The following is a 12,408-nucleotide window of genomic DNA, read 5'->3' as shown; positions in this document are numbered from 1 at the left end:
TCTTTTGGGGGCCAGAGACGAAGCTTTGTAAAAGCATTAGTTGTGATGGATTTTCTGTGTCTGGACTGCCAGAATGTGTTTGTTTTAAACTCTGACCGTCTTCCATAATGGTTGAAGGGGTGTCCCTTCATTGCCTAGGTTTTTGAGTGTAGTCTGTTATCTGGCTCCTATCACTTTGAGGAGGATATCACCCCATTGCCCTTCCATTCCCTGTTCTCCCCCCGTGCCTAGCTGCATTTAGAAGGTCTTAGCACACCTTGGAGGTTCTGATTAGTATTGGGTGTAATGTTTGGCCATTTTGTAGTCATGAGGAGGACTGTCAGTCAATAAACATTTATTAAGTGCCTACAATGTGCCAGGCTCTGTGCTAAAGAAAGGCAAAAGACATTCCCTGCTCTCAAGGATCTCATAGTCTAATTGAAAAAGAAAAATGCAATCAACTATGTATAAACAAGATCAAGGCAGGATAAATTAGATTTGTTTACTAGGCAGTCAGCCTGACAACAGTTGGTTTCTGTATGCTCAGGTGAACAAATGTTTGATATAACTTACTTCTAAATTCCCCTGTGCTTTCACACAATTTAGGAAAGATTTCTGACCAGGTGAATAATATTAAAAAGTGGCCAGCATACCTGGACTAGATGACCACTATCTCCTTGAGGACTGAGATATTGACAGAAGGGCACCTGAATTTTCAAGATGGCTCCTGGATGAAGGTGGAACTGAGAGCACCTTGTAGTTTTGCTCACTTGGGGGTCAACTTGGTTTTTTTTTTCAGAATTAACTTTGAGGGATGGTCTGGGAATCATAGTAACAACTGATTACTTCCTTCAGCAGTCAGGCTCATAGCACCAGATCCTTTTGGTTCTGAGCAACAGTGGAGAATTTATTCTTGGAGTCTGGGTGGGCAGCTGTTGAAGGAACAGAAGTTCGTAAAACCAGGTATTCAAAAGATCTTCACTAAGAGGAAACAGGACTGGAGGGGAAATAGAAGAGAATAGTACATGGGTCTGGAGGAGGGAGGATCAGAACATGACTCTTGTTTCCACTTCTTTTTCTGTTTTTCTTTATTATTACAGAGGCTAGGAACAGTGCTTTGCCGCCTTGGATTTTTCTGACTCTGCCTCCCACAGAACCCATTCCTTTATGTGTTGAGGTTGGGAATCCTCTAAATCGATCATGAGAATTTCGTGATCGAAGGATCTTTTGTGAAACTCCAGTTGGCTACTGTCTTGTTTTCTTTTTCAAAAATTGTGTGGAACTGGGCCCATAATTACCCAGAAAAATTCCTCAGTCTCCTACAGAATAATCAAAATAAGAGGTTCTGAATAGGTGGTCTTACTGAATTATTCCCAGAATTATGCGGGAGCCAGTTGGGACTGGCTTAAATTTCCAGTGTAAGCATTTGCATTTCAGAAATAAGCAAATGATGCAAATCAGGGCTTGACTTATTTGTTTTAGCTGATTGTCTAGACTTAAGAAAGTGAGGGAGAAAATGGTGACAATGCAGATTAAACACAGAGTGTGTCGTGCACTCTTTTTTTTTTTTTTGGAGACTTGGTTGTTAAAATTTACTAGCATAACCCTGGTTGTTCCAAACAAATCTGATAGTGTATCTCTTCATTTCCCACCCAGCTCCACTCCTCTTGACTTCCTAGAGGAGATCATATTAGTCCTAGAACTCGTACCTCATCAGAAAACTCTGGCCCTGGGGCCCTTCTGATTGGATGGTGGACAGCTCCTCCCACAATCTCACTTTAGCAGGACGCTCAGACCGGTCATCTCTTCTTTTCCCACCTGGCCACACTGATCTCTTCTCCATCATGCTCCTGTGCCCTCATACCTTCCTTTCCTCCCTCCCCCTTCTCCAGTTTTTTAGCTTCCTTTTGTGTTATTTTCCCTTATTGGATTGAATGCTCCTTGAGGGCAGACTGCTGGATTTGTATTCCCAGTATTTATCACAGTACCTGGAACATAGTAAGTACTTAATAAGTGTACTCATTAAGTGTTATGGACTGACTGAATGACTGAAAGGGTCAATAAGAATAAATGGTAGAAGTCTTACCAATATAAGGATAGAGTTTGGCGTCACAGATTGAAATAGAGAAATGGGCCTGGTGACCCAGAGCCACAGGAAAGGGTCAAGAATCTATTGGAATTATAATATAAAAAGAACAAACTCATCAGTCCTAGTACTGTGCCTCTTGGGAGCCTTCGCTGGACATTATTGTTTCACCTCTGACAGCAAACTCTTAATGAATTAATTTAGTAACAGATAATTATGCTCAGGAACAAGTCATTTACTACCACTGTCCTGAAGAGACCAGGAGGCTGAAATAGAAAATTCTCTACCCAAAGAATAAATTTCACAGAAAAGTGTTTATATATCTACATAATTATAAAAGTGTTATCCATTAAAAAATAATTTACAGTTGACAGAGGAATCAGAAACAGGTGTATAATGCAGCTGACTAAAACTGACCGGGTCCCCATTCCCAGACCCATGAATTGCCCTAGGGTGACCAGCCTCAGCCTCTGACTATTTTTAAAATGTTCTAAATGTTCCCCCCCAGAGATTCCTAAGCTTTCTTTATGGACTTTCAATTGTTCTGCAAAATAACTTACCCTGTGAAACTGTGGAATGTCCCCATCCTGGAGTCTCTCTGCCCTAATATTTATAAGAATGTTGCACCCAGCTCCCTCCTTGGGCTCCCCAGCACTTGCTGCTGCATGGTACATTCTGTTGCAACTCCTTGTCCCAACTAAAGATCATAATTTTTGCTACATCGGCTTTCTTCTCTTTAATTCAGGTTGGCACAGGGTCTCTAAAAGGAAGGAATGAGAGATGGCACAGCTATCCTTCCTTCCTAGAGTAAAGGTTTGCTGTGTCCTGGACCCCTCTGACACTTGGATGAAACTTATGAACCCTTTATCAGAATAAAGATTTTAAATGCATAAGAAAAATAAAGGATGACCAATGAAGTTGATTATATTCTTTTCTCCAAATTTACTAACTTATTTGTTTTCAGTTTTCAACATTCACTTCCATAAGTTTTAAATTTTCTCCACCTCCCTCCATAAGATGGTATGCAATCTTTTATGGGCACTACACATACATTCCTATTAAATGCATTTATACATCAGTCATGTTGCATAGAAGAATGATAACTAATGGGAGAAACCATGAAAACAAAACAAAACAAAACACAAAACATAACAAAAAACAAAATAGTCTGATTCATTCTGCATTCCAATGCCATAGTTCTTTCTCTGGACATGGATGGCATTTTGTATCTGAGTCCATTGGAAATGTTTTAGGTTCTTGCATTGCTGAGAAGGGGTAAGTCTATCAAAATCAGTCTTTGCACACTCTGACTGTTACTGTGTATAATGTTCTCCTGGTTCTGCTCATTTCACTCAGCATCAGTTCCTATAAGTCTTTCCAGGTTTTCCCTAAGTCAACATTTGTTACAGCACAATAGAATTCCGTTAGATTCATATACCACAACTTGTTCAGCCATTTCCCAGTTGATGGGTATCCCCTCAATTTTCAGTTCTTGGCCACCTCAAAAAGAGCTGCTATAGATGTTTTTGTACATATGGGTCCTGTCCCCATCTTTATGATCTCTTTGGGATACAGCCCTAGAAGTGATATTGCTGGGTCAAAGGGTATGTATATTTTTATAGACCTTTGGGCATAGTTCCAAATTGCTGTACGGAATTGTTGGATCAGTTCACAGCTCCACCAACAATGAATTAGTGTGAAACTGTGATGACAATCAAATTAGGATCTTTTGCTGTTTTTGTTTTACTTAAAGTGTCTGTGATTGAATAATGTGATTGAAGAAGATCTTTCCCACCCATTGATGGGCCTGGGACAGTTTGGGACCCAGGGAGTAGGGTTGCCTGTGGTGGGTGGAGAGAAGTGACCTATACCCCTAATGACTCCACCCTGATGGCTTTGTTGCCCAGGTGCCCCTCAGGACTTGGAAGTGGGGGGCTGGAATATTAAGACTGGGACTTGTCTTATTAAAGTCTATACCTGAGAATGCCTACAGGTGGGTGGGAAGGACATACCCCCTAAGGGGACTTTGCTGGGATATTTCTGTTTGGGATTGAGGAAGGAGGAGCTGGTTGCTCTTTCCTCAAAGAATGATGTTATGTTATGCATATACTTTTGTGTTTATTTGAAGCCATTTGGTCCCCTTGGTAATAAGTTGCTATGTTAAATATTCTGCAAATATGAATTATGTTGTTTTTACTTAAGAAATATTAATGCCTATTTTTTCCAGGATCCATGGCCATTTAGATTGTAAGGCCAAGGATCCTGGAAGGGTGAAATGTGATGGCAATCAAATTAGGATCTTTTGCTGTTTTTGTTTTACTAAAAGTGCCTCTGATTGAATAATCTGATTAAAGAAGATCTTCCCCACCCATTGATGGGCCTGCCCACTGAGGGAAGTTTGATTAGGGGAGTTGTTTTGTAGGAGGGTCCCAAGTACCTTTTATTTTTTCTGCTGAGGCACTGGCTCTGAAAACCATATAAATACTCTGAGGGTGAAGTTTTATTTTGTGGCTTAGTTTTTAAAAGTGTTTGTTTGGCCAGAGGAGGACTCTGGGAAGCCACTAAAGAGTCTCCTGTCTTTGAAAACCTAGATGTCTGTGTTTCCCTCTCTGGAAACTATGGTCTGACAATTGGACCTGTATGTTGAATTACGATCAGGCAGAGGCAGCCATGTCTGTTGGCCTTTGATTTCTCTGTATTCTCTTTGAAGTTCAGGGTGCTGACTCCCCCAAACTAGGTGAATGATATATGTGATACATGTGCTTGATTAAAGTGATTGTTAACCCTTCAAAAGCTGCCTTTCCTTTTACCAATACAGATCTAAGAACCTGTGGTAGCAGGCCCCTCTGTGTATGTTGGGGTGCTTACTGATACAGAAACCAGTTATATTGAAATGATGATGTAAAGTTTTTCCCTATGCAAGTACAAGGATACTCTGGAATCTATGAGTCTCTAGACTCTGCACAGGTTAAGTATTCCTGTCTGAAAAGAATATCATATTCATGTTATCAGAAGAGATGTTACATAGTTAGGACAAGGAGTCTCTTAGGCTTTAAATAAGATTTTAGGTTCCTGAGACCATCTGCTGCCTCTTCAAAGTAAAAATTAGAGTTTTTTACAACTTTATGAATATCTTGTATATGCTTAGTTATTTACATGTTCTCTCCCCATTAGAATATGAGCTCCTTGAGGTTAGGGATTTTCTTTTCTTTTCTTTATTCCAAAAGCATAGCATAGAGCCCAGAATATTTGTTGTTGTTCAATCTGTTTAGTTGTGTGTGACTCTTTGTGAGTCCATGGACCATAGCATACCAACACTGTTTTGGGGTTTTTCTTGGCAAAGATACTGAAGTGGTTTGCCATTTCCATTTCCAATTCATTTTACAGATGAGGAAATTGAGGCAAACAGGATTAAGTGACTTGCCCAAGGTCACACACCTAGTAAATGTCTGAGGCTGGATTTGGACTCAGGTCCTTCTGACTCCAGGCTCAGCACTCTATCCACTGAACCATCTAACTAACTTACCTGAAACATAGTAAGCACTTAAATCCTTGTTGCCTGATGGAGTGACAGCATTTTTTAAATATTTTCTGATAAAGAGGTGACCCATTAAGACTACATGTACCCTTGTTTCTATTCCTTCATATCTTCTCTAGAAAATAGATCCCACAATTATCCCCTCTAATCTTGTATCTTTCCCTATCTACTAATTCCTCCCTAACTGCCTGCAGACATACCCAAATCTCCCCCATTCTGAAAAAATTTTCACAAGACCCTGCCTCCCCTGAAGCTATTGTCCTATATCTCTCCTCCTTTCACTGTTAATCTCTGCAGTCTGGTTTCTGACCTCATCACTCAATTGAAATTCTTGGTTGCCAATGATTTCTTGCTTGCCAAATCTAGTGACCTTTTCTTAGTTATCATTCCTTCTTGACCTCTTTGCAGCCTTTGACATGGTTGACTATTCTCTTCTGCTATTTTTTTCTTTCTGGGTTTTCATTGCACTGCTCATACCCATGAAAGTTCTGTCCTGTACCCTCTTCTCTTCTCCTTTTACACTCTCTCTTGGTGACCTCATCAGCTCCCATAGGTTTAATTATGATTTCTTTGAAGATGATTCATCTATCTATCTACCTGTCTGTCTGTCTGTCTGTCTGTCTAATCTATCCAACTTCAGTCTCTCTCCTGAGCTCTAGTCATATACTTCCAAATGAAAGTTTCTTAGGCTTCTGAAACTCAATGTATCCAAAGGTGAACTCATTATCTTTCTCAACCAAATTCACCCCTGGAACAATCAGTCAAGACACATTTATTAAGCATTTACTATGTGCTAGACACTATTCTAAGTGCTGTGATACAAAGATAGATTCCTGCCCTCAAGAAGCATTCTAATGGGGGAGGGGAGACAACATGACAGTAACTATATATATACAAGATAAGTACAGTGTATAGACATGATAAAAAAGAGAAAATTAGGAAAGCTACATTATATTTAGAGGTACCATAGGTAAAGAATCTGTATCAATACTTACTATATACCACCAAATAGTATGGTATGTAAATACTTAAAGGAAAAATTAATTGACTTGCTGGGCAGAAACAGCTTATAAAATTATAATAATAAAGCACCTCAATGGACTTCTTTAAGATCTAGACAAGTCTAACCAAAAGATAAATGAGAAAGAAGTTAAGACCTGAAAAAATAGATTTGACTGCTATCTGGTGATTTCTAAATGGGAAGAGAAGCTCACCATAATGAGTTATTATAGTGGCTGGGACACCCAAAACATAAATGTAGAAGAAGAGAATGACTCCAAAAAATTTACAAGCAATCCTGATTCTTCCAGACTACTTCCTGACTTCAGACTCCATACTTCTGGAGGCAAGATCTGGACTGATCCTGTTCCTACTTTGTTGGGGTATTGAGTGTTAGGTTCTTCCAGGATCTGAGGGAAAGCTTGAGGACTTGTGAATTTTCAGGGCTCACAAAGTGGTCTGATCCAGGGCAAAATATATTGCTGCCTCCAAGTTCTTCATCTGGAGTTGAATCTGAGCAATAATAGACTGTTGTTGGACTCAAACTTATCAGCCAATTGAAAAACTCTTGGTTCAGAGTGGCAGAATTGTAGGATCCCCTTTGATCTGTGTTTCTCACTCAGGTTATTCCTCTGTAGGCAAGAAAATCCCAAATGGGATCACGAAGAGTCAGACACAACTGAAAAACAACCCAACAATAATAAATGAGACATGTGCATTTGTGTGTATGTATGTATGTATGTATGTATATATCCAATCAGAGAATTTGTTTTGCTTGATTACTCATATATGTTATGCATAATTTATTTTCCTTTTGTTCTTTTACCTTCCAATGGGGTAGAGGATAGGAGGGAGAGAAAATAGATTTCTGTTCATTAAAAACACTTTTTAAAAAGAGTCCTAGAGATGTGAAATGTTGCCCTTTCAGGTGAGTACTATCTATAGTTTTTCTTTGGTTGTTTTACTTGGTTCCAGTGAGCATTCACAGAATGGGGGTAGAGGTGATCTGTTTGTAATGTAAACACAGAACAGGTCAATACAACCTTTTTTAGAACCCACTAACAGGAAGTCTGGAAGAGAGATATGGGGAAAAAGAGTGATTTTTGTTTTGGATATGTTGAATTTGAGATGCCTATGAGCATGAATGAATAATCATTCAACCCAGCTCATGCAACCAGCAAGCAAAATTGTATATAGGAAAAAGAGAAAATATTCTTGGAACACACCTGTATTTAGGGACATGTCCCAGGGGAAGATCCATCAAAGGAGACTAAGAAGGAAGAGTCAGACAGATAGGAGAACCAAAAGATAAAACTCTTGAGAGGAAGGAGTATCCAGGATGAAATGGTTATCAATGGTATCAAATGTTACAGCTGGGTTAAGCATGGATTGGTCACCTCAAAATTTCCCTACTTCTGTTATACCATCCATCTAGTCACTGAGATTCACAAGCTTAGTGTTATCAGCAACTCCTTACTCTTCCATCCAAAAAATTCTCAAATCTTGCCAATCTTTCTGTATCTGTTCAATCCTATCTACTCATGCTGCCATTACCCTAGGTCATTCTCTTATTACTTCTTGCTAGACTATTTTAATAACCTCCTAATTAGCCTCCCTACCTTCTGTCTCCCCACTCTAAACTTTCCTCAACAAAACTACTAAAGTGATTTCCCAATAGACCTGACTCTACCTGACTTCTCCCCTACTCAGTAAACTTCAATGGCTCCTTATGTTACCTTTAGAATCATATATAAATATCTTTTTGTCTTTTAAATCCATTTAAAACCTGACCTCTACCTACCTTTCCAACAATGATAACACTTATGAAGATATTATTCCCCTTCCTATACTGTGGAGTACATCTGGACTATCCTTCTTACTGTTTGTTATACATGACACTCATATGTTGTCTCTTTGCTGTACCTTATGAGATGAATACACTCACATCTCACCTTCGAATCTTAGAAATCCTTATTTTCTTTAAAACCCAGCTCAAACACCTCCTTCTACGTGAAGCCTTTCCTGATCCCTCCAATTGCTTGTTACCTCTTTCCCTAAATTACTTTTTGAATTTTCTTTTATATATTTCTGTCACACTAGTGGGTTTCACTGAGGAGGGCACAGCTGGCTGAGCTGTTACAAAAAAATATTTTCTTCATTCTTCCTCTTACCAGTCAAATAGAGACAGAGCTGAATCCTTCCCATACTTTTCTTATCTCCTCTCTGGGAGAAGGAGGGTTCATTTACTGTTCATGTTTTCTCAAATGTTGGCCCTCTCTTCCCTATTCTCTCTCTCTGTGTCTCTGTCTTTCTGTCTGTCTCTCTCTGGATTTAATCGGCCATATCCTATTAAAGAGAGTAGCTTACATTTTAGCCGAGGGCAAAATAATGTCCTTCAGGTCCCTTCTTTATAGAGTTTATATCAGATGAAAAGAAATGAATACAGTCACATTAGCTCCTGGTTAGAAAAGTCTAAAACATTTAGGGAGAGGTTTGGATCTTTTGGTTTTTCGGGTATAACTTCTGTTTCAGGCAAGAATAAGGATAAAGGAAATATTTAGGTTAAAAGGAAACAACGAGATGGTTTCAGAAAAATCTGGGAAGACTTATATGGTCTCACGCAAAGGGAAGTGAGCAGAACCAGGGGAACATTGTGCACAGTAAGAGCAACATTGTAAGGATGTGGTCAACTGTGAAACACATAGCTACTCTGATCAAGACAATGATGCATGTTGAAAAATGCCATCTACCTCCGGAGACAGAACTGATGAACTCTGAATGCAGATTGAAGAATGCTGTTTTTTTAAACTTTATTTTTCTTGCTGTTTTGTGTCTGTTTTCTTTTGCAACATAGCTAATATGTTTTGCATGACCTCACATGTATAAGCATATCAAATTGCTAGCCCTTTTGAGGGTGAAGGCATAAGAGGGAGGGATAGAATTTGGAACTCATTTTAAAAAAGAATGTTAATTTTTTTTACATATAATTGGGAAATATTTAATTTAAAAATGACAAAAGAAATAAAGCAGGGTGTATTGCAGTATCTGTTTCTAGAGAGGCACAGGGAAACCTGGAAGAGGTGAGTACCACCAGGTTTCGATCTGAATCTCCCCAGATGCTTACAGAAACCAATGGTGCACTTCAATCTCTCCTTTTTGTCACAGTTCAGACTTCCTTTCTGTGTCTCCTTTTCAGTTTCTCTTTTTGTTGTTACTTCAGTTCTGCAATTCTTTCTAGTCTGGGGCTAGGTACTTCATCTCCCCATTGCTGTTGAAGAGATAATAGTTCATGTCATAAGGAAGAACCCTTTTGGAGTTGGCCTCACCATGTAAGTGGGAAAAAGATGATCAGAAGAGTGGAATTCCACTGGTGGCCTAGAGACTGAATGGAACCCCTCGTGGTTCCCTATCCTTTATCTATCTGTGTTTGATTGTACTCAGTGGGTCTCTCTCTGTCTCCTATTGGTCACCCAAAGGTAAATCCCCTCTCTGGGGACTTGCTTCAACTTTGATTTATCATTTGATTGCCTGGCTGTGGCACAGTCCTTCTGCTGAAATCCCTCCAACCATTTAAAACCCCCAGAGGCATGCTTAGCTTGGTTGGCTAGATAATCAGCTATTCTCTTGTTGACCCAATTGAATTTCATACTTCATTAAAAGACCATAAGCCATAAACCACCCTGTTTTCACATTTTGAATTTCATCCTATCCTTACACTGATTACATTACATTAATCAAACTGGGAGTATACAACATCTTGGGCTTTTTACACTTAACGTGTACATGCTGTCTTCCCCAATAGAATGAAAGTTCAATAAGGGGAAGAGTTGTTTCATTTTGTCTTTACATTCCTAGCACTCAGCGCCATGCCTAACTAATATAAAATAGTATGTGATAGATGCTTTTGTTTGATTCTTAGGTGCTTACTAAAATACCTAATAGTTAATTAATTGCTTGAAATCAGATCGTAGAGTCTCAGAGTACTGGGGACTTGAACTCACTACCACCCAAAGAAACCCATTGTATTTTGGGCTTAATAGTTTTAATTTTTGTATATCCATAGAGTTTCAGAGTACAAAGCAATCTCTGAGGTTATCTATTCTTACTCACTCATGAGCAGAAATCTATTACATCTCCCATAGGTCATCATTCAACTGGTGCTGGAAAACTTTCAATGTTGTGAAACTCACTACTTCCTGGATAATTCACTCAATCTTTGGATAGCTCTCCAATTGTTACATTGAGCCAAAATCTATGTCTGCAGCTTTCATCCATTTCATTTTGTTTTTCTTTCTGGGGCTAAATAAAAAGAAAAAAAATAAAATTCAACAAACGTATTAGACACTTTCTATTTTCATGCTAGATGTTGAGGATACAAAAACAGAAGGAATACTCCCTTTCCTGAAGGAGTTTACATTAACCTGGTTTGGGGAAAGGTGGACAGGGATAGGACATGACATTTACACAGATAAATACAATTAAAAGTAGGGAGTGTAAAGGGAAAAAGAAAAGACACAGACTAGGTGTTCTAGTAATATTTATGAGAGAGGGGGAGGAGACTTTCAAGTAGAGGTGAGTAGACCCAGCTGCCTGAGTGGGGACACAGCTAGCTTCCTTCCTTCCTTCCTTCCTTCCTTCCTTCCTTCCTTCCTTCCTTCCTTCCTTCCTTCCTTCCTTCCTTCCTTCCTCCCTCCCTCCTTCCCTTCCTCCCTCCTTTCTTCCCTGTAGTTCCCAAAACCTTAAACCCAGCGCACTCTGAAGGCCATAGGTTGGATAATAATAGGTCCCTGCCCAAACTCTACTTAATGACTGACTTACAGTGATTATCAGTAGTAACAGTTTCTCTTTTCCTACCAGCATGATTTTAGTTTTTTTCTTTTGCTCTTTAATAGGGCCATTCCCTGACTACTTCTTAAAGAGGCCTATTCACTCAATGGGTGTTACCTCCCTCTAAGTGAATATCTGAAAAGGCCAAGGTTTCCCATTGCATCCTGGGCCATCTCCAGTCATCCTAATGAATATCTGGTCACTGGATCCAGATGGCTCAGGAGGAGAATGTGAGGCTGGTGACCTTGCACAGCCCTTCCTCACTTGAAACAAAGTCAAGTGCAAGTCATGTCATCATTTCTCTGATGTCCTGTTCTTTGAAAACGAAGGATGAACACCACAGCAAAGGCTCTAAGGAACATCTGAGTTGAGCCTTAAAGGAAGATAAGGAAGGCAGAGAGGAAGAGAGCTTTGTTTTTGGGCACAGGTGACAGTGCTTGAACACATGGAGTTAGGAAATGGAGTTGAGTTTGGGGAATTTATTTTGTCTGGAACATAGAATGTATATAAATAACATGGACCTCCAGGCCTAGGGTGTTTTGCATGCTGTTGCATATGTATAAGGTGACTCCTAACTGCAGGAAAGAATGGTAAGGTGATGATGAGAGTGGGCTTGAGGGAGCTTGTGGGAAGAGATCACTGTCACATCCACATTGTCTTCTCTTCTTCTGGCTAAATACCCCTGATTTCTCTAACCAGTCCTAGTATAGTATGGTCTCCATTCAGTCACCTCTCCATCCTGTAGCAGTAGATAGAGTAGTGGACTTTGAAACAGAAAGACCTAAATTCAGATATGACCTTAGAAACTTACTTACTGTGTGACCCTGGGCAAGTCACATACATAACCTCAGTTTCCTCAACTGTAAAATGAGGATAATAATATCTTTCCGGTTGTTGTGAGGACGAGACTTTGAGGATGAGATTTAATAAGATAATATTTGTAAAGCACTTAGAACACAGTTGCTGGCAAGTAGTAGGT

This window comes from Notamacropus eugenii, chromosome 1 (assembly GCF_028372415.1).
Source record: "Notamacropus eugenii isolate mMacEug1 chromosome 1, mMacEug1.pri_v2, whole genome shotgun sequence".
NCBI classification, from domain to species: Eukaryota; Metazoa; Chordata; class Mammalia; order Diprotodontia; family Macropodidae; genus Notamacropus; species Notamacropus eugenii.
Note: the sequence above shows the minus strand (reverse complement) of the source record.